Source organism: Leptinotarsa decemlineata, unplaced genomic scaffold, assembly GCF_025532065.1.
Source record: "Leptinotarsa decemlineata unplaced genomic scaffold, Ldec_3_MD MMD2_tig00026374_RagTag_RagTag, whole genome shotgun sequence".
In the NCBI taxonomy this organism is placed as follows: Eukaryota; Metazoa; Arthropoda; class Insecta; order Coleoptera; family Chrysomelidae; genus Leptinotarsa; species Leptinotarsa decemlineata.
Window position 1 is genome coordinate 735,434 of NW_027412710.1, and position 24,564 is coordinate 759,997.

Consider the following 24,564-nt stretch of genomic DNA (forward strand, 5'->3'; position numbering starts at 1 on the left):
AGTTCACAGGCAGCTGGGGCGACGACAAACCTGTTGTTTGTTGTATGCTTCAGCTTAGTTCGAGGAATGATACTCTGACGGAATTCGATTTTCAATTATCGGAAATCATCGACTTTATGTTGATGCTATTAATACACTACCTTGTACTGACGAGTGGCCAAACAGCTCGAAACCGGTCTGCAAGTGTGTTCTAATAATTGAAAATCTATTGCGGCAGTTGTATCGCTAACAGCATATGCAGGAATAACTTCTGTGAAGAATCCTGCACTAGTATTATATATCTTTAACAAACGGCGCACGAAGACGGCGTGAAATTCCTCTCAAACAACATAATAAAGTTTGAGCATTGGTTTGAGGTCTTTAAGTCTCCAACAGAGGGCGGACAATTGTAAAATTTGTTTCGAAGTAAAGAGAAAATTTCTAGTAATAATTTCAAAAAACAATTCAGTCTTGATGTTTTGATTTGAAATTTCATTCAATATGTTAATGGACTAAAAATATTTTTTCAGTGAATAATTTTATTTTTCAAATCAATGTTTTGATTTGATATGTACCTATGTCAAGCACCTTAATTCTAATTTTTCAATTTTTTTAAATATTTAAGTAACTGAATTTTTTAGGTGTACAATTTACGATAAAGTTTTCATTGTTGAAATCCGTATTCTGGTTTGCTTTCAGATAATCGAATTAGATTTCAAAATGTACCTTCCGTTTCGTTCAAAACTTTTTTCTGGACTGAATCACGGGTAATTGAAAATATTTAAATATTTCATCTGTAGTACAAAATTTCGCCAATACTCATAATTTTTAAAATATGTTTTTTATTTTGATTTTCTTTTGAACAACCTATCAAGGACGTTACGTATAGCGCCATCTGACCGCGAATAGCTCAAGCGAAGTTGATTCTTACTGTTATTTTCTATCCATTCACTTTTAAATTTTTATGCTTTATAGTTTTTATATTCTCATACTTACATTTATGTGTTGCATGAGAATATTCATTATTATTATTATTTATTTCAATATGTAGCATATATATTATCACTTTCTGACTACTTTTTCACCCCAAAATGCTGAAATTACCAAATGTTCAAATATTACTTTCAATTTGTTTAACCTATTTTCTTTAAAATAATAACACTTTGACAATAATATTTTATCTTCGACAATATCTTTTGAGTTGTGTATCTTATATTTCTTAGAATAGTAACGCTTTGTCAATGAGATTTCATCTTCAACAATAAAGTACATTTTGATTTGATTTGATTGCAATAATTGATAGTTACGTACAGCGCCATCTGCCCGCAAATAGATTAAGCAATAATGCCGATGATTCTGTCAATACAGATCCCAATCTTGAGAGTTACACACAAACATGCATACAAACAATCATACATACATACAGGTGAAGCTAATAAAAAGCGTGTAAAAAATGAATAATGACATACCTTCCAGATCAAACTGACAGTAAATAATAATTCATGCAAGTGATCATTGAAATTGGGGAGAAGTCGATGTGTGAAAATATAATTTTTCAAAATTTTTTGAAATATTTATAAATATGTCTACAGCCAGAAAATAAAAACAAGGTGTTAATTAATAGGCACGAAAAGTACCAAATACTGAAATTGAAAATAAAAATCTAATACATTCTTTGGAAACTACTGAACTTCAGTACAATCTTCACAAAGAAAAATAACGTAACATGTCAGTTTTGGGTGTTTTCAAATGCGAAGCCTAAAACTCAACATCCAGTTGGCATCTGCATTACATTATGACCAGCGCAAAAAACTACATCACTTTGTTGAAAAATAAAATTTCGATGAAAAAATGCAAGAGTATTATTTGAATCCTTCATTATCTAACAGTTCAGAACTATCAAACTTAATCACATTCTCTGAAATTTATGATTCGGTAAAAATTCAAACCTGAGTATTTTGAAATGGTGAAACTCAAAATGTCTACGAGCCATTTGGTACTACTCAAAGTGAGAATAATTGAATAGAATACTGAAGTCAATTGATAAAAACAGATGGCTGAAAATGACAATGGGTCGCGCATGGGGTCTTTCACCCCGTGTGGTCACCTGGATCTACACTGCAATAATAAGACCTATGTTAACGTATGGAGCCATTGTATGATGACCGAAACGGCTCAAAAAACAAAAAAGGCAAAGGATGTGGAGTGTACTCCAGATCACTGAGCCTAAGGATTGAGTGGGGAGTGGGAAGAAATACCAGCGTGGTCCAAACAGAACTGGCTGGTATCTCAATCGCCACAAAAGAAATAACCGAGAAAGCAATATGTGCACTGACAGCGGAGAAGCCCTATTAGTCTTGAACAGACAAGGTATAATCTCAGGGCTAGTACTAGAGTGTCACCAAGATTTAGTCAAAGCCTCGGTAGATAATAACATTATCCTAGGTGGGTTACGGGCACGACAGGGGTAAAGGTAATCGCATTGCCGAATCTTTAGCCAAAGAAGTGGCTGGACTAACAATTTCAGAACCCAGAACTAGTCAAATGTTACACCCAAGCTCAATCCTTAAAGAGATGAAATGGAATCAAAGGATGCAATCTTGCCAGGATCACCTTGGGCGACCTTGGAAAGTTGGCGCAGAAGAAATATCTGGCGATGACCAGGAAAAATCTACGCTTAACAGTAGGATTTCTGACTGGCCACTGTCAACTGAAGAAACACCTCCATAAAATGGGGCTAGTGGACACACCTCTATGCAGGATGTGTCAACAGGAAGATGAAACTGTCAGGCATGTCCTATGTGAGTGCCTGGAGTTATCATCAATAAGAGAGTGTGTGATCGGCGAGTCTTGGCCTACACCTATATAACGGAGATGTCTTCCAGTGACCTGTCCACCTTCCTGAAAAGGCCAGGATGAACGATGACCTAGAAGGACAACTCCTCAGGAGGATGTACAATGGGTCACATGTGGCCTAAGTGCTGTGGGCTTACACTCATCCTCCCTACTCTACAGATACAGAGATACTCGTTCATTTGAACTTTCTTGTGTAATTTCGTAAGGTCGTTTTTCACAGGACAAAGTCTACGTCTGTGGTGGGAACAAAAATGTGATTTGCCAGTGGCGTTGTGGAAAATATTGAAAATGGGCGGAAGGATCGTTTTGTTTGTTGAAACATATTGTATGTTTTTCAATTGTTTTGCGAAATATCCAGGCCTATGGAGTTTTATTTATTAGCGATGGTTTAGGTGTTACGTGACCTGTTTCAAAAAGATACTTGAAAAGGAATGAGCCTAGATCTGATTAGTAAAAAGCTGGCTCATGTTCAAAGGCTCTATCAGAAACTAACCTATCGGTTCGGCCGATTTGAGTTCTGGAGTGAGGAATACGGAATATCATGCCGGTTATAGTCGAAGTAACCGATATAGTCATTCTTAAAGCTTCGGCGAACTCAAAGGCCAAAAAAACCAATACAAAGGAATAATGCCGCTACGAATTAGTCCACGTGGACTGAAGAATTGGCGGTTCGCATTGGATAATTTTTACTAACCGAGTTTTATAATTGGCTGAAGAGTCATGAAATTGAATTTGAAGTCACGTTACGCTGACCAATAGAATGTGAGGATGGTTAGAAGAGTCGTGTTGTCAATGTTCAGTTCAGGAACTGATCACGATTTGAGTGTTGAAATTCGATATTGGTAAATATCACCAAAATTACATAAAATTTTTGTTATTTGTTTGAAATGTGGCGTCCTTGAACAAGTACTAATAGTAATAACTAGTGTAATAACAACGCAGACTTTTTCCTGTGTAGCAAATCCAATAGCGCTGGTGAACAATGCGAAAAAGAGATACCAGTGAATAAGATTCGGATGCATTTGAATACGGAAACACAGACAGTATGTTTCAATGTATATAAGAATCTACATATCAAGTTTGGTTTCGAGGAAAATATACTATTACAAGCAACATCAGATTTGACCGAAATTCCTTTCTCAACTGTACGTAAAATAGTCAAAAACAAACATTATGAACGCAAGACGCGATTTGATGCGGGATTACCAAAACCTTTAGATGTTCATCTAATAAAATAATCAAAACAATATACTACTGTTACAAAAGCAATGAGATTCCTACAATTGAAATCATAAGGAAGAAATTGAATACTTCCGACCATAACGTGAGCTGCTGTGACAAAACTCTTCAGAATTGGACAAAGAAACTAGGATTTAGATTTAAAATAATAAACAAAAGTCAAGCAGTTATAGAAAGCAGAAGAATAGTGGAATTGCGTAACAAATACTTAGAACAAATAACTAAAAATAGATAAGAACAACGGCAAATTTTCTATTTGGATGAAACTTGGTATGACACTCACGATGCAGTTACGAAAGGGTGGACTGATGGTTCGAGAATGGGTACGCCTAACATGCCTGCAAACAAAGGATCGCGACTAATCATTGTGCATTGCGGATGAAGTGAAGGATAGGTTCCCAATTCTTTGAAATTATGTGGAAAAAACTTAGGACTGCAATGTTGACTATCATAAGAACATGGAAGCTAATATTTTTGAGAACTGGTTTGGAAACACATTGATTTCAAATTTGGATGCGAATAGTGTAATAGTTCTTGACAACGCTTCCTATCATTCGCGAAAGCTCATCCAAGTACCGAATAGAAATTCGAGAAAAGATGAAATCCAAAGTTTTTTAATGGATAACAATTTGTATTTTGGAGATAACTATACCAGAAACCAACTACTTGAAGTTTAACAGATAAAAACATTTAAAAAAATGTATGCCCTAGAGAGTATTGCTGAAAAGTATGGACACACCATATTGAGACTTCCCCCTATTTTTGTGTTTTCAATCCCATCGAGTTGATTTGGGAAAAATTGAAACAAAGTATCAAACGTGAAAATATTTTTCCAAAATTTGATAAGAAGGTGATAGAGCTAGTTGAAGAAGAAGTATCTAATATTGCCGAAGAAGACTGGCAGAAAAAGATTAAAAAAATAATTTTAGTTGAAAAAGACTATATGGAGATTGGACACGTCCATATTAATGGTGGAAATACATTCATTATTGATTGAAATGACGACAGTTATAGTGAAACGGAGAATATGGAAGATGAATTATCAGAAGCTTCAGAAGAAAGTTGGTGAAGTGTTTTTGAAGCGATCGAATGTATATATATATATATATATATATATATATATATATATATATATATATATATATATATATATACTGTATGGTTTAATTGAACTATACTTGCAAACCTGTTATTCAGAGTAAAACATCTTATGAAAAATTTCAAAATAAATTTTTTTAATTTATTCTAAAGAAATGAGACAGAGTGACAAAGCAAAGAAAGCAGCCGATAGGAATTTCGTTTATTTTTCATATACGTGGTTTGAGGTTTCGTTCAATTTTGAAGATAGCGGCTTCGTGAAAAAATCTGTTTAAAATCTGTTTTTTTTGTTAACCAGCTGTCGCATCCCTGTAACGATAACCCTCAGAAGTCGAAACTTGTGCGAGCTGAGGATTAACGAGATCTTACCTTTTAACGTGTGATTCCTAACACGGGATCCTCAACACCACGATCTGTATCTGTAGAGTAGGGAGGGTGAGTGTAAGCCCACGCACTTAGGCCACATGTGACCCATTGTACATCCTCCCGAGGAGTTGTCCTCCTAGGTCATCGTCCATCCTGTCCTTTCCAGGAAGGTGGGCAGGTCGCTGGGAGACACCTCCTTTATATCGGCAGGTGTAGGCCAAGACTCGCCGAATACTTGACGATAACTCCAGACACTCGCACAGGACATGCCTGACAGTCTCATCTTCCTGTTCACACATCCTGCATAGAGGTGTGTCTACTAGCCCCATATTATGGAGGTATTTCCTTAGTTGACAGAGGCCAGTCAGAAATCCTACTGTAAGGCGTAGATTTTTCCTGGTCATCGCCAGATATTTCTTCGGCGCCAGCTTCCCAGGGTCGCCCAAGGTGATCCTGGCAAGTTTACATCCTTTGATTTCATCCCATATCTTTAAGGATTGAGCATGGGTGTAACATTTGACTAGTTCCGCAATTGTCGAAGTCATCAGGCCGTGGGTGCCACTGGGTCCTAAAATTCTTAGTCCAGCCGCTTCCTTGGCTACAGAGTCGGCAATGCGAGTACCTTTACTCTTGTCGTGCCCTTTAACCCACCTCAGGATAATGTTATTATCTACCGGTGCTTTGACTAAATCTTGGTGGCACTCTAGTACTAGCCCTGAAGTAACACGCTGTCTGTTCAAGGCTAATAGTGCTTGTCTGCTATCAGTGCAGATTGTTATGTTTTTGCCAGAAATTCCTTTCTTGGTTATTTCTTTTGTGGCGATTGAGATACCAGCCAGTTCTGTTTGGACCACGCTGTCAACACCACGATATTGGACCACTTAATATTGGATGCTTGGGTACCCTTTTAATTTCCATGACGAGACTTTCACTTGTATCTACCAAACAGAACTTTGTATTCAGTAATATTACTCACTATTTGAATTTTATCCCACATCAATACGCTTTCTGGATGGCTAACGTTATAATTAATGATTGGTAGTTGTTGATCTTACTTCATAAGAATATAAATGTTTTTTATTTGTTCATTGAAGAAGAAAATAGTACAAATCATCAAACTATGAAACAACAAAAATTAATTGGAGCTCCTGGGCGACTCCATTGTTTCCAGTGGCGCATTTGCATCATCTGAAGATTTTGATCTGTCAATGTCCTCTCTCTGATAAAATAAAATGTAGGGTGTCTTCAGAGGCTCCAACAAATTCACCAAAATACTTCGTGACACGACTATCGTCAAACTTAACCAGTCCGTTTTATCTTTAATCAATGCGTAATAATGACCGGATTCAATGCCAGAACCACAGTGAACAATGACTGCATGAAGATATTGAAACTTCGTTCTTGAAATTTTTCGTCATAAATAACACTTGTAAAATGCTGTTCATGTAGCAAGTGTTTCCTAAATTATCTGATCCAATTTTCTTCTCAAGATTTTCAGGAAAACTGCCTACTGTTTGTATCACTGTATCAGAACCATTTCTCAAGCTGCAATCGAATTTTCCAAGTGATGAAGGGTTTCGTAGAGGGATCGATTCGGTTCTTGCTTCATGAAGCTCTTTCACTGGAAGGTAACCAGAACTACGAGGACTGCAGCTCATATTTGGGAAGGAAATAAGTCCATTGACCGCACTGAAAAAGAAGAAGGTGGACCAATCACTTGCGAATAAACCTTGCTAGGAGACTGATGAATATACACATATCTCGATATTATAAACAAATGATGATGATCAAGAAACTCTTGCATTAGTCTAAATCATGTACAAATGTTGATAGCACATTATATTTGAATTCAAGAAATATCCAGCGTTTGAGAAATATACTTCAGACAATTGACTACGTGATCTGTATTGGACCAGAATTGATGACGTTCATTTTTCTCTATTGCACAATCACTGATATTTATTTTTACAGGTCAAGACTATGCGAATAATAAAAATATATACACATCTGGAAAACATTGCGCTCTCTATCAAGGCTACTTGCGGATTTATTGAAACACTAAAAAAGGTAAAGATTGACTGTATCTAGAATCATATAGTTTATTTGTCACGGTCGTGTATCAATAAGGAGGTTACTTTATATGCGACCGAACTGAAAAGTAATTATCGTCATAGAAAATATTTATTTGATCTGATTTTTACATCATTTACTCAATGAACGTAAACGTTACAATTTTTTTAAACATTCAGTTGATAATCAACAAGACAATATTTATATAAGCACTTTTCTCAATCACCAGAAATGCCATAATTTTCTCGACGCGCGTTTCACCAACAAAGTTAACGTCTTCAGGAGAAGATGGGATAATTGCATTTCTGATGTTTGAAAAAAGTGCTTGTTTTGCATTTATTATACGCCAGAGGGGTTCTAGTGCTCCTTTTTACTTGACAAGATGTTGACAGAACTGAAAGAAATAAAGTTTTATAGGAATGTAGGCTTTCACGGCTGGCGTCAAAGTTTTGGTTAATTTCCGGGTTTTGAAGTAGTCTTCTTTGGTATCGGGTACTCACATGAGGATTTTCAATAAGGTGAAGAGCAATTTGAAATGTATTTTCTTCATTTGTACAGGACAGACACGTTAGAACACGTTTGTATGCATTTCTTACCGTTGGAACCGCTGTTTTAACTATCACTAGAAGGTATAAAAATGCTAATGTACTAGCGATTAGTTCGAATATTCGAAAAACAAATTGGAGTAAGTGTTGGGAATATAAATCAAAATTTAAATTGAGTTTTCTAAACACTGTTTCGTCTCTGTGTAATTGTAACCGATTCAGTAATTCTTAAAGCTTCGGTGAACTCAAAGGCCAAAAAAACAAATACAAAGGAATAATGCCACTACGAATTAGTCCACGTGGACTAAAGATTTGGCGGTTCGAATTGGATAATTTTTACTAACCGAGTTTTATGATTAGCTCAAGAGTCATAAAATTAAATTTGAAGTCATGTCACGATGACCAATAGAAAGTGAGGATGGTTAGAAGAGTCGTGTTGTCAATGTTCAGTTCAGGAACTGATCGCGACTTGAGTATTGAAATTCGATATTGGTGAAGTTATAATAACTTAAAATTTTTGTTATTTGTTTAGAATGTGGCGTCTTTGGACAAGTACTAATAGTAATAACGAGTGTGATGCATTTGAATGTTGAATACAGAGAGTATGTTTCAATGTATATAAGAATGTACATATCAAGTTTGGTTTCGAGGGAAAAAACTATTACAAGCAACATCAGATTTGACCGAAATTCCTCTCTCAACTGTACGTATACTAGTCAAAAATAAACCTTATGAACGCAAGACGCGATTTGATGCGGGATTACCAAAACCTTTAGATGTTCATCTAATAAAATCATTAAAAAAAGGAATATACGACTGTTACAAAAGCAATGAGATTCCTACAATTGAAATCATAAGGTAGAAATTGAATACTTTTGGCCATAACGTGAGTTGCTGTGACAAAACTCTTCAGAATTGGATAAAGAAACTAGGATTCAGATTTGAAAGAATAAACAAACGTCAAGCAGTTATGGAAAGCAGAAGAATAGTGGAATTGCGTAACAAATACTTAGAACAAATAACTAAATATAGACAAGAACAACGGAAAATTTTCTATTTGGGCGAAACTTGGTATGACACTTACAATACAGTTACGAAAGGGTGGACTGATGGTTCGAGAATGTGTAGGTCTAACATTCCTGCAAACAAAGGATCGCGACTAATTAACGTGCATTGCGGAGGAAGTAAAAGATGGGTTCTGGATTCTTTGAAATTATTTGGAAAAAACTTGAGGACTGCGATGTTGACTATCATAAGAACATGGAAGCTAATATTTTTGAGGAATGGTTTGAAAACACATTGATCCCGAATTTGGATGCGAATAGTGTAATAGTTCTTGAAAACGCTTCCTATCATTCGCGACAGCTCATCGAAGTACCGAATAAAAATTCGAGGAAAGATGAAATACAAAGTTTTTCAATGGATAACGATTTGTATTTTGAAGATAACTTTACCAAAAACCAAATACTTGAAGTGTATGCCCTAGAGAGTATTGCTGAAAAGTATGGACACACCAAATTGAGACTTCCCCCCTATTTTTGTGTTTTCAATCCCATCGAATTGATTTGGGGAAAATTGAAACAAAGCATCAGAATATCAGAGGTTTCCATTTGTATAAGCTTAGTGATAGTGTTTCTCACATCAAATTAAACTGATCAATTGTAGTATTCGACATTCTGTGAAATCTGTGAACAAGGTGTGACAGAATGAAGTGAGTTACTCAATTACCTACTTCGCATTATTTAATTGCATACAGTCCACTTGAAGGGGGCCAGCAAGCCCAAAAACCAAAATTGGGACCCATAAGAAAATACATTTTTTTGTGGTTACAACAATTACTAAAACTTGGTATACTTTGTAAAATAGAATTCATTTTTTTATATGATTATTTCACTATTATTCCATTTCAGGTTATTTTTGCTTAATATATTTGTTATTTTCAGCTATTCTTTTTCAATCCTTCTTTTTTAGTTGTTTCAGGGATTTCAAATCATTTTATATATTAGACAATGGAAGTCCGACCTAGTGAAATTCATCATGAAACATTGTCAATCACCTTCAAACAACAATCGATATGACTGCAAGAAAATTGAGCAGTTCAAAAATTTGTTTCATCTGATATCAATAAACCGAAGGATTCTAGTTGACTCACCCTGTACAGAGTTACTTTTTTGAAATTAATTGCTTCCTTTCTTTATTTGGAATATTCTCACATTTTTTTAATCAAAATGGACAAGTAGAAAGCCATTAACTTTTTTTCCCAACGTCTTCGTTACTCCCAGATATAATAATGTGTCTTTATTCTATCAATCTAAGATACATACATTTTTTTATATTTGGAATATTAATAATCCTAGGGCTGACGTCAAAGGCGAAGTTCGAATAATTCAAAATTACTGATTTGTTATATTTGTTGTTACAATTGTTTGATCAATGTTGTATAAATTGAAAATGAAAGGCGAAATTCAACCCGTTAGCAATGAAAGCAACTTTGTTGTGCTTCCACTCAACTCCTGGAAATATTTCTGTGAGCACGAGTGAAAACCATAAGAATGAGAAGAAATATTCATGTTTCTATGAGAATTACCGAAACCTTTGGTCCAGTACGAGTGGATGCATGAATAAACCTCTGAAGAAGCCAGCCACTCGTGCTGGCGAAACGTTTGAATGCAGTTCTAAACTACGACGGCCTTCAAACCCGAATGAAGATAGTAACACTGAAAATCTTGGCCGTGAAAGCCTCAACCAATTTATCGATCTTCGTGTTGCAATAATTCTATGTCAAGAGTGGCTGTAAGTTCTTTTTTACATTTTTAACCAACCAGTTGCAGTGAGTTTGAACGATATTACCTCACGCCATCATATTTCGTTATTAATTGCAAACAGAAATTTTGAACTTTCTGGATTTCTTGTGTGTCAGCATTATTGAAATTTGATAATAAGAAAGTCTTGCGAAATATGATTGCCAGTTTGATAGGCAAATGATGTTGCATACCATATATCACTCGTGAGGACGAATGAGCTCTTTGGTTTGAAAATATTGAGTTCAAGATTTTTGACATCATCAAGTAATTCGATGGTTTCGCCATTCATCTACAGGTGATACAACAGAAGTATTAGTTTCTTTTCTTACAGATGATATTTTGGCAATTGCATATGATTATGATATTCAACATTATTGATCTGGAGATAATCGGAAGTAAATTATATTCCCTTGGTTTTCGTGGAAATTTCTTGTCATGGCTGATGTCGTACATGCGCTTCAGGAAAATATCAGTTAAATTCGGAGAACATACATCTGAATATTATGAGATGGACTGGGGAGTTCCTCAGAGATCAATCTTGGGGCTGCTTATTTTTTTTTTTCATAAATGATCATTTCTGACGTGCAATCGGGGTTTCGCCCACAATTTAGTACAACAACAGCACTGACCCTTATCACTGATGATATTTTCAAGTCATGCGATGGAAAAAAACTCACTTGTCTCATTTTGCTTGATTACAGCAAGGCTTTTGACACCGTAGATTCTTTTATCTTGTGTAAAAAACTTCAGTTTTTTGGTTTTTCTCGCAGCGCAGTAACTCTTTTAGTCACATATTTATCAGAACGGACTCAAAATGTCATACTGGATGGTGAACAATCTACTTCATTGGTCAGGAGATATGGAGTACCACAAGGTTCAGTGTTGGGACTACTTCTTTTTGCTCTCTACATAAGTGATTTCCATAAATACATACAGACATGCAAAATTCATCATTACGCCGATGATACCCAACTATATACGTCTTTCAGTTTTCATGAAACTAAAGAGGTCGAAAAAGTCATCAATAGAAATCTCAAATCGCTATTTGATATATCCTGTGCACACAATTTAAAACTCAATCCAAATAAATCGTAAGTTATGCTTTTCGGACCAAAAAATAGAAGAAGTACGGTGCGTGAATCTCTATCTATTCACATCGATAATCGCGCTATCCCTTTTGTAGAGGCAAGTAAAAATTTAGGTTTATGGCTTGACACCGAACTTAGATTCACAAAACATGTTAATTACGTATGCAAGTCTTCTTTCAATATTTTGAGGCAGTTATATCCTAACACACTTGTAATGTCTAAAAACTTGAAACTTGGCCTCTGTGAGTCTCTGATACTCTCAAGACTGGCCTACTGTGATAGCATTTACGGACCAGCTTTACTACAAACTGATGATCGGCGTCTTCAGAAAATACAAAATAGTTGTATTCGATTTTCGTATGGAATCCGTAAATACGATCACATAAGCTCATCCTTTGAGAATTCAGGTTGGCTGAAACTTAATGCCCTGAGAGAACTGCACCTTCTCACGTTCACTCATAAAATATTGCAAACCGGAACTCCACCCTATCTGCGTGATAAACTCATTTCACTATCTTTCAACAATAACAGTCGCAATCAACACCTCTTGTTTATATCCAATCATAATTCGGCTATTTTTACACGTAGTTTCTCATACATGGCAGCTAAATTGTATAACACCATACCTGTAGACTTCAAACAGTTACCTCTCAAGAACTTTAAAAAAAGACTCAAAGCTCTAATGTCAACGAGTCAATAAGTTACCACAATACTGTCCTCATGCTTATCAAATAGGTTTCGATTTCCCAGATGTTGTTTTACCATATCGCGATTTTATCATTTTGTGTTATTTTATAGTTATTTTATTTTATAATAATTTATTATTTATTTACGATACCATGCATTCTTTTTTAGTTTGAAAGGTTAGGTTTGAAAACAGCTATAATAGCTGAACCTCGCCCATTCATCATATTATGTTTCATCATATCTTTCTACTGTTTATTTTTATTACGATGAATAAAGACCTGTTATTATTATTATTATTATTATTATCTACCTGACTATATCAGTTCAAATTCAGTAGTTATCTATGCAGATGATACTACATTGGCCATTGATGCAGATAGTTTTGAAGACTTACAAAAAAACTAAATAATTTAGCAGAAGAATTCATGAATTGGTGTGAAAATTTTTTTTGATAGTGAATGCAGAGAAAACATTCTATGCATTTCCATTCTAGGTGGAGATCTGTGGAGATATTCAAGTGGTTGTCAAAAATAGCACTACTCATCTTTCTGAAGTTACGAAATTCCTTGGAACTTATATAGATAGTGGAATGAGTTGAAAAAATAATAAAAACTTCTTCAAATCAAAATTGAAAGTCTATTTGCAAGACAAATGTTACTATAGTATCAAAGAAGTTCTTGATGCAAAATGAAAATGTGTTTGCTCATATGTATGAATATAAATGTTATACATGTTTTAATGTATGTGTGAACAAATCTGTTAAATAGTGATATTTTAATATTGTTGATTGTAAATTTGTCTATCATCACACGGTTTTTTTTTATTTGTGATGTATTCTATATCATGCTGTATGTGATCTGTAAGTATTGAATAAAGATTATTATTATTATTATTGAATATTACATGAATCGAAGAGGTTTTTGTATGAAAGTGTATAATTACAAAATTATTGCAAAGCACTTTCGACTTTCGTCATCATCAGTGCTCACTTGAAAGTAAGTGATCTAATTGAAAAGATAGTTTTGTGAGAATTGGAGTTTGCAAAAAATTTTTTTAAGGTTGAGAAATTTGGAAAATTGTTTATAATTACTTACTTGTCAGGCAACCATAAGTATCAAAATAGGTACACGGTACATTTGTAATATTTGACTTATATAAAACAAAATAGGCCGATAGCCAAGAAATTACATTTTTGGATTGAGGCCATGTGGTTCATCAAAGTATTATATGAAAGAAGGGCAACTTGAGACAGAACCATACATTGATGAAACTAAGAGGCCATTGAAAGTTCGCATTGCCGAGCACAAGAAACACACACAGCGAGGAGAAATCAGTAAATCCGGAATAGCAGAGCATGTTTGGACTCATCAACATAACATCAAGTAGGCTCAAGCTGAAATCATCCACAAAGAGGAACACTGGCTTAGGAGAAAATTCAAGGAATCCGCGTGTATGTTGTCCAACAACGCATTTAGTCAAGCTAGCGTGGAGATACGTAACATATGGAAACCTCTAATCAAGCAAAAAACGACCACCTCGTGTCAAACGGTCATCTCCTGCTAAAACCACTGAAGCGGAGAGAGGGAAGAGGGGATAGGTGAAAGCACTCGAATGACCTATGAATAGTCAGATGTCAGATGGAGGAATGAGTCCAGTTATCACCAGAAGACGATTGTGGATACTAACAATCGAAACTTGGTTGGGAATCTATTAATTTTTATTTTTCATTTTTTGTTAATGATATTTTTTAATTTTCAGCTTTTATTAATATTTCAATTTTCTATTTCTTTGGTTGTTGGCTTGTATGTTATTTCTACGTAATTTCAGTTTTTTGTTTAATAAAATTGTTATTCTTGGTTGATCTTTTCAATTTTTTTTCAGGGATTTCAAATCAATTCATATTATATTAGACAATGGAAGTCCGAACTGATGAAATACACCACGAAACATTGTCAACCACCTTCAAACAGACTTGAGACAGGATGTGTCAAGTGTCATGTTAAAAATAATAGTACCAACTCAAGGAGTGATCCATTATGGATTTAAAATGATTAGGTCAGACCACGTCAGACTTTCGTTGGTGGTTTTGACTGATTGTGATAGCTACCAATTATAATAGAATAATGTCAAGATTAGGTTACAGTAATGAAGATTTTTTGAATTTATTAATAATTTATGGTGAGTGCAATAGAATTGCAAGTAGAACATGCCAAGTATTTCATGAAAGATATCCACAACTTTCGAAGCCGAATAATAATGTGATAAATCGACTACTAAAAACTGTAGGTTGAATGGAGCCTTCCGTTCAAAAATCATTCGTAACAAGACTAAAGTGGATGATGATGACAATGATATAACAGTTTTGGGATACTTTCATGCATTTCCAAATGCTTCTCTGCACGAGGCTGAAAGGGAGATAGGTATACCCTACGTGACAATTTGTCGAATTCTTAATAAGCATAAATGGCATCCCTATAAGTTCTACTGTGTCCAACATTTGAAAGAGACTAATTTATCTCGTAGAGTGGAATTCTTTGAATGGTTACTTGTCAAGACTTAAGAGGATGTACATTTCCTTGACAATATCATATGGACAGATGAGGCCAAGTTCACAAAAATGGAGTTTTCAATAGACACAACAGTCATTATTGGGCGCCAGAAAATCCCCATGTTGTCCGCCAAAAGGGTTTTCAAGAAAGATGGCAATTCAATATATTTTGTGCCATAAAGAATGAGTCAATTTTTTATATCGAGTTTTATGATGATAATTTGAATGCATCAAAATACGAAGATTTACTGAGGAATGGAATTCAAATGATTTTGAATAATAGACCAGGAAGAGAACGTGTATGGTACCAAATGGATGGTGCTCCACCCCATAATTCTCATTCAGTCAGCGAAGCTTTAACCGAAATCTTCGAAGACAGATGGATTGGTAATAATGGACCTTTTCGTTGGCCTCCTAGAACACCAGATGGCAATCCATTTGATTATTTCGTGTGGGGTTTCATTAAAAATATGGTTTACTCTACTCCAATAACAACAATGGAAGATATGAAATGAGAGTTACAACTGCTTTCAATAGTTTGACTTCAGACTTGATCAGAAGCGCTACACATGACAATCTTTTGAAGAGATTACATGTTTGTTTAAGTAGAGGTGGAGATGTGTTTGAACATATTCTGAAATACACTGACGATAAAATCAACTTATTAATTCATGGGTTTATTATTTCCAGTTCGTGTTTCAGCGTTAATAAAACTATTGTTTGAAGAGAAGTTTCATTCGATGGTTGAGGAGTATTTTAATAATTATCTTTTCATTGTATTATCTGTGACTAATTGAGAAACATCAAACGAAATCTGTTTTACAAAAATGAGTGATGAACAAGGAAACCATGTCAATTTCCGTTTGAAACGGTTTATCTCGAAAACGGTTCAAAATAGAAATAGTATTATCTGAACAAAGTTAATCTAAAATTAGATGTAGAGCTCAAAAATGTTGAAATATACAGGGTGTTCTATTTGAAAAAATTGAGTTCCACTCATTTTTTCATGAGATCAGAGTACCTGCATTTTTTGAAGACCCTGTATGAGGCAAATGAAAATATGACTCGGAGTGAAGATCCTCATAGTATCACTCAACTCCATCTCAAATTTGATCGTTTTAGTGCGAGAGAGTTCAAGATTATCAGCATTTATAAAAGTTCATGTTTGGTAAAAAAAATATCGAAATTAATTTATATCTTCTAAACGGTAATAGATAGGTATAGGGAAATAGTATATGAATTTGTTGACAAAGTGATAATGAATCATAATATGATAATATATACGGGGTGTTCCATTTGGAAAATCAAAGATGCCGCTACTTTATAGTATAAGCGACAACGCCGCTTCGTCTAAAATATTTTAGGCGAGTAGGTCATATTGACTTATGCATACTGTGGAATTTTCAGGTTGATCCGTTGAATAGTTTGCCAGAAACGGCTAATTGACGCTCATCATGAAAAGCCCTGTATATTTCTGGACGTTCCGAGGATTTAATAAACCGGATTTACTTAAAACGTCCAGACTTGGTCAGACGATAAATGGACATGTAATGGACGTCTTTAAAACGTCCTGTGCTATATGGGTACCATTATTTTTACCATGACACTTGACACATCCTGTCTCAAGTTGCCCTTCTTTCATATAATACTTTGATTGAACCACGTGGCTTCAATCCAAAAATGTAATTTCTTGGCTATCAACCTATTTTGTTTTATATAAGTCAAATATTACAAATGTACCATGTACTCATTTTGATACTTTCTGTTGCCTGACAAGTAAGTAATCATAAACAATTTTCCAAAGTTCATAACCTTAAAAAAACAAGATACTATAACATTATCTAGTGCAGAATCTGAATATTTTGCACTGTCTACCTGCATAACAGAAAATCTATTTTTAGCACAGACGTTAACAGAAATTACAATACCTAATATTTACCCTTTAGGTAAGTACATATTTTTGAGGATAATCAAAGTTGTGTGAAAGTGGCCTCAACTCTAGAATCAAAACGCACTAAAAATATTGCTGTAAAGTATCACTTTGTAAAAGATCTTATAGCTAATAAGAAAGTTGAATTTTTCTATTCACAAACTAATGAACAGCTGGCTGATATTTTTACAAAACCGTTACCAGCTCTGAAATTTAAGTATTTCAGAAATCTCTTGATTGTTACTTTATTGTAAACAATTTTATATCGCATAGCAAATTTTGTGTACTTTGAGTATTGAGTATACCTTTTATGATTTCACAGAATTGAAGGGAGCTGTTTTTGTTAGCAAACGTAAACTTAAGTTTGGGAGACTTTACAGTAGAACAAAATACAATAGGTTTTATCAGAGTTGTCTAAAGATTAACTGGGAAGGTATGCTGTCCCAAAGTGAACCTTTCCTCGCATTTCACAACGCGCTATTGAATGTATTCGATAAATCATTCCCCATGCAAAAAATCAAAGTCAAAAACAGAATATCATGGATTACAACAGGATTGAATATTTCTTCGAAAAATTTACGTACATAATATACGAAAATTTACCGACAATCTTTACTTCCACGATTTCTTCAATAACTACCGCAGAATATATAGATCCACTATTAAGAGAGCGAAGGAAATCTATTATGATAACCAAATCGGTAAGTCGACTAATAAAATGAAAGAAGCATGATCTGGTATCAGTGATATTACGGGAAAATAAAAAAAACATGTGGGAATATCACTTAGTCCTGATAAAATCAATGATTATTGCTGTTCGATCGCAAAAAACCTTAGTGAGAATATAGTGGTACCTTACGATCCCTTAAAAAATCTTGAAGATGTCAGAATTGAGGATAACCTAACATTGTACGATACAAGTATTAGTGAATTAGTGGAAATTTTGAGGAATATAAAGAATAAAAATGCAACTGGATATGATGGAATCTCCATAAAAATTATTCAAAATCTTCCAATTGAGGCACAGCAAACATTGGTATCTCTAATCAACACCTCTTTCCACAATGGAATTTTTCCTGATTTTCTGAAAACATCCGCTGTCCTTCCATTATATAAAGGTGGAGATTCAGATGATCCCGCGAATCTTTGCCCGATCTCTCTCATTCCAACTGTAGCCAAAGATATCGTGAAAACTTGTGAAAATACGTCTGACAATTTTCCTACAACACCACAATATTTCAAGTGGAAGCCAGTTTGGTTTTCAAAGCAATAAAAATACGCACGATACAATCTTTTCGTTTCTTTATGTGTTTTTTTTTGTGATCTTTCTAAGGCCTTTGATTGCGTTGATCATAAGATCTTGCTAAGAAAAATTCACCAATACGGTTGTAGAGAAGTGACGCTCAAATGGTTTGACTCTTACATCTCAAGAAGGAATCAAATGGTAAGAACAACAGGACTTTCAGAAAAAAAAAGGAGGAAATTTTGTGTGGTGTTCCACAAGGATCAGTTCTGGGACTCATCTTATTCTTATTATATGTCAATGACATTGCAAATCTGAGCATTTCTAAAAATTTAACTCTTTTCGCTGATGACACGACGATATTGTGGAACAACAAAAACTCAAATGATTTACACAATGCAATATCTACTGATATGAAAAAAATCAAGGTGTGGGGTGATGCTTTTTTGCTATCCTTCAATATCACTAAAAAAAACATTTTATCATTTAGATGTGCTTTTGATGACATGTCATTCGGTGATAACTTAGTGATCAAGAACGAGACTCAATCTAAATTTCTAGGTATTCACATTGACAACAAGCTCAACTTTATTGAGCATGTTAATCAACTTAAAAGTAAAATTTGTTCTGGATGTTATGCAGTGAGAGTAACTTCAATAAATTTGGGAATCAAAACTGCCAAAACGGAATATTACGCCCTCGTTGAATCCCACCTACGTTATGGAATACTGTTTTGGGGAGTATGCAATTCATCAGCACTTCTGTCTGTATTAGTACTGCAGAAACGGGCTATCAGGTATATGTGTAAGATTAAACCTCGTGATTCATGCAGACACAAATTCGCTGAGCAAAAGATTTTAACAGTGATTGCTTTGTTCATTTTGGAAACGGTTTGCTTCATTTACAAAAATATATCCCTATTTGAAGCTTCATGCCATTCTTATAGCACCCGTTCCACCGCGTTGAAATTGCCAATTCCTTCAACAAATTTGGTCAGGAATTCTATTAATTACAATGGGTTCAATGCCCTCAGATATAAGACAGGCAAATTTGACCAACAAAATATTTAGAATAAGAGTAAAAATATTTCTGGCTGATAGACCCTATTATAATTTGCAAGAGTTCTATAATGATGAATTTACGTGACAAAATGTACATATTTTAATTCAGGTTATATAAGATTTTTGTTTATAGTATTGTTTGGATATAAATGTATGTTTGGCTGGTTCAATGGGTGTGTTTATTTATGTTATATTATATGTAAGTATATATATGTTCACAAGTCTATTACATGAGTGTTGATAATATTTTAAAATAAGTCTGTACACAACCATGTTGAGACAAAATTTCGATGTTGAACTATAGTATATGCCCTAATAACTTTACTTTTTTGTGGGTGTTTTTATATTCACATTTTATATTTCTGTACTTACATTTGTATGTATTTTTCACAAGCTTTGTCCACAAGATTCATTCTTAATGACAATAAAGTATATTATTATTATTATTATTATTATAATAGCTGACAATAACAGTACATAATTATTCTGTACTTATACAAAGACCCACACTTTGATATGCTTTGTTAGTTGCATATATTCACCGCTTGTATTGTGAAACTTCATTCTGTTCTATACATATAGATGTCAGCACAAGATATAATGATTGGAAGTGGAAGCTCATTCCTGATTGAGTAGTGTAGTAGTATGTCAGTCATTAGAAATGATTGCGTTGTTGTTCTGTTATTGTGATATTATAAATAAAGTTTATTTCACACTCCCGAAATCATGATCACTTATATTCTTCTCTACATTATTCCATATTCAACACCCCATTTTTCAGTATAGTATGTTATCTACGGTTTGCTTGGATGACAAGCTAGAATAAGTGGTTTGTTTATATGCATTCCAGAACTGAATTAGTTGCGAAGGTATCAAGAGTGAAGCGACTTGTTATCATGTATTTTTAATGTTTCCCCATTTTTGTTTTGTAAAAGCTTTGATCTCAGTAACTGAAATAATAAATTGGTATAATAATTTTGCAGATAGATGAGATCATTACTTACAATCTTACTCGACCGAAAAATTTGTAAGATCATATTTTTCTTTGTAAGGAGAAGAGTTGAAACATTCCATTTTGCTACTTTTCATTTTATTTTTTTTGCGTCACAATCTGAACAAAAAGAAACCATTTTCTGCCAGTTTTGAATTGTAGATTGTAATATACCAATTATTCAGATTTATATTTTTCATATCTTCACAAATCTGGGATTCTTCTGAGTAGTCTACACTAGTACTCCGAATGATAATCATAAACAGTCTATATTGATTATTTTGATTATTTTTGTCCATGTTACGGTTAGATATACAAATAGATATACAGAATTTATTCATCAACATTCAAACATTGAACAATGCTAAAATAAGTGAACTGGAATTGTTTTTGAATGATTTTAAGAATATAAAGCTAATATGTATGAATGAAACATGTGCTACAAGGAGCTCTATTTCAAATTTGAAAATACGTGATTTTCACTTAGTAAGTGCTTTTTGCCGAACTAACACTAAAGGGGGAAGAGTCGGCATTTGGTGTAGTCAGAGCTTCGTCGTTGAGGCGATTGATATGAGTGAGTTCTGTATAGAGGGTAGTTGCGAAGTGTGTGCCATATCATTTAAAAATAAGAAGAACCAAATGTAAAACATCATTTGTTGTTATAGACCTCCAAGTGCAAAATACGAAGAACTTGAAACTCAATTAGTTAGAATTATGGATAAGTATTATAAACCTGCTGTTAAATTTATCATTTGTGGTGACTTCAATTTAGATTATTTAAAATTAGGAAGTAACTATGTGAACTTTTCTAATGCTTTGCTTCAGTATAACTTCCGTAACTCAGTTTTTTGGCCAACCAGAGTGACTGACACAACAATCTCTTCTATTGATCATATATACTTGAATTTTCCGAATAAGGGATCTACATGTGTACTCGATTTTCCATTTTCAGACCATAGAATTGGTCGCAATTGTACAATATTATTGACTGTAATTCTGCATTTAATTATTTCCACGACATATTTCTTCACCACTTCAATATAGAATTTCCTTTATTGCTGCGTTTCAAAAAACATAAAACTAGAGACTGGGTGACCCCAGAGGTGAAATGCTCTAGCTTGAGATTGAGAGAATACTTCAACCTTCAAAAATGTATCCGGAACTTAAAAAATCATATTCGACTATGAAAAAGATGCACAAATTGCTCGTAAAAAACACCAAAAAACAATTCTATCAAGCTAGAATTGAGTCTAGTAGTAATTTATCAAAAGAAACATGGAAAATGGTATCTGAATTACAAGGTTCAATATTTAACAATATGTCAAATTTTGAAATCACTACGTCTAGCGGTGTTGTAACTAAAGACCCCAACATTATTGCAAACGAATTCAATTCTTTTTTTATAGAAACTCCTCGGAAATTGGTCGAAGATTTAGACATGACAACGTATAATACTGGCTCTCTGGTGAATGAATCATCCTCAAGATTTTACTTATACCCGTTTAGTGAGAGTGAATTTTTTGAACTAATGATGAAGAAGCTGAATAATAAAAAGTCGTCAGGGAACGATGACGTTCCGGCATTCATGCTCAAAAATACGCTGGACATATTAGTAAAACCTCTTGTTTTTCTTATCAATTTAAGTTTTTGTTTTGGTGTATTCCCTGAAAGATTGAAAATAGGCAAAGTCGTACCTATTCACAAAAAAAAAATAAACAGTTGATGAATAACTACAGATCCGTAACAGTAACATCAGTTTTTTCAAAATTTTTTGAGCACTGTTTTCTAAATAGATTTTTAAGATATCTTGACAGAAATGACATTACTTCGGGCACGCAGCATAGGTTTCGAAGTGGAAAAGCCACTAATACCGCGATTCAATCCATATATGACAATTTAGCTTATAGCATAGATGCTGGCGAGTGCCCTGTTGGGATTTTTTGCGATCTCAGTAGGGCATTTGACTGCGTCAATCCTCAGGTATTATCAAGAAAGTTACATGAGCTGGGTTTTGGGGAAATTTGGAATAATTGGATCGATTCATTTATGTTTGGCAGAAGCCAATATGTAACCATCACCAATGTAATTGATGGTAAAAAAAGAATAATGAACTCTCAACGGATACCTCTATCACTCGGAGTACTACAAGGTTCAGTCTTGGTACCTGTACTATTCCGAGTATATATAGATAAAATTGACGAATCTGTTCCTGATGCAAAGTGTGTGAAATTTGCTGATGACGTTGCCACGTCATCAAACAAGTATACAACGAAAATGCGAGCAAACAATGAGATCATTGAACTGGTGGTTTTCCAGTAATTCGCTTGTTTTCAATCCAAATAAAACAGTAATTATTCAATTTTGTAATTATCAAAAATTTCTTGACCCACTATATATTGATGTGAATAATCAGCTGCTCCCATTGTCAAAAAGTACTAAGTTTTTGGGTGTTGAAATTGACAAAATCTTAATTTTAAAGTACATTGTGATGGCTTTATACCAAAATTGCATTCTTTAGCATTCAAGCTACGAAATCTTAGCTATCTTCTCAGTCTAGATCAACTAAAAATTATATACTATGCTGAAGTGGAGTCGAGATTGCGCTATGGTGTACGTTTCTGGGGTTGGACAACCAACGCAGGTAAAGTTTTTTTGGCTCAAAAAATCATCATCAGAAGTATCACTGGTATAAGTTACATGGAGTCCTGTGAACCTTTTTTCAAGAAATTACAAATACTGACTTTACCCTGCTTGTACATAATGGAAATTTGTGTCTACGTTTTTCAAAATAAAAGTCGATTTCCTTTAATAGGCTCTACTCATACAATTAACACTAGGCAAAAAAAAATATATCAAGTTCCTCTAGCTCGAGGGCGGATTGCTCTTAAAGGTCCTAATGTTGCAGGTCCTCGTTTGTTCAATATTTTACCAACTGAAATAAAAGAAAGCAAAACATTAGAGATGTTCAAAACAAAGATTAAAAATTTTTTAGTTCTGAATGCGTATTACAGTGTTGATGATTATTTAACGTAAGTGTATGTGTGGTGTGTGCATGCGTTTTTGTGTGTGCTTCTAGTTTTAGTGTAGTAGTTTATAATTTTAGCTTTACTGACTATTCCTAATACAATTACTTATGAAATTGTCGAACAGGAAAATAAAGGATTTGATTTGATTTGATATGTAATTTGCATTGGGTGCACTGAATCCATTTCTCGTTAGGCAAACTATTTGACCAGGGTTCAATGCAAAGCAGGCAGAAGGTTTCTTCTTCACTGCTTGAATCGTCTTTAATTTTTGAATTCTTCGCATTTGCTTGTTTTTTGTGTTTTTTTTTGGTTTTGCCATAGACCAGTTTTTTTTATCTCGTTTTATTTTCTTTTTTATTTTTTTCTTCTTCTAATGCATCTTTAATAGGCGTATCTGTCAAGATTTCAGATTTTCTTTTTGTGCGACTCCGTTGCACTTTCCTTTCTGCGGCTTTTGGAAACGGATTCAAATTTTCGAGATCTGTAAAACTACATGTTGCTACCTTGTTAGATGACTGAGAATTCTGGGGCGTGGGCGTCTTACTTTCTGCAATTCTGCTTGGTTCAGCTTGTTGCACGTCTTCGTTGGGATTAGTATCTTGGTATGGCAAGGGGTTGTCGACACGGTTTAAAGCCTCTTCGCTGGGTGTAATTTGACCAAGTTCAGGTAGATTTGCTTTAACTCTCAATACTTCACCAGGATTTACGTTTTGCTCAATATCTTGCAAATCTTGTTCAGGATCTGGTCTATCTGTAACATAAGAAGCCATACATTCACTGTCCTGAAAAATATCCCTATTAAATGGATAAATTCCGGAAACCTGGATTCCAGCTGTAATGTTGTTTGGAGTTGTCGCTAATGGTAGTGCAGTACGAACAATACTGGGTATGTCATAAATGGTCATCGTTTCACCCGGACGATTAGTCATCCAAGAATCACAAGCACTATTGACATACTTCTTTAACGGTCCATACACACTGCGATCCAGAGGTTGGAGCTTATGGCTACAGTGAGGCGGAAAGGATATCACTA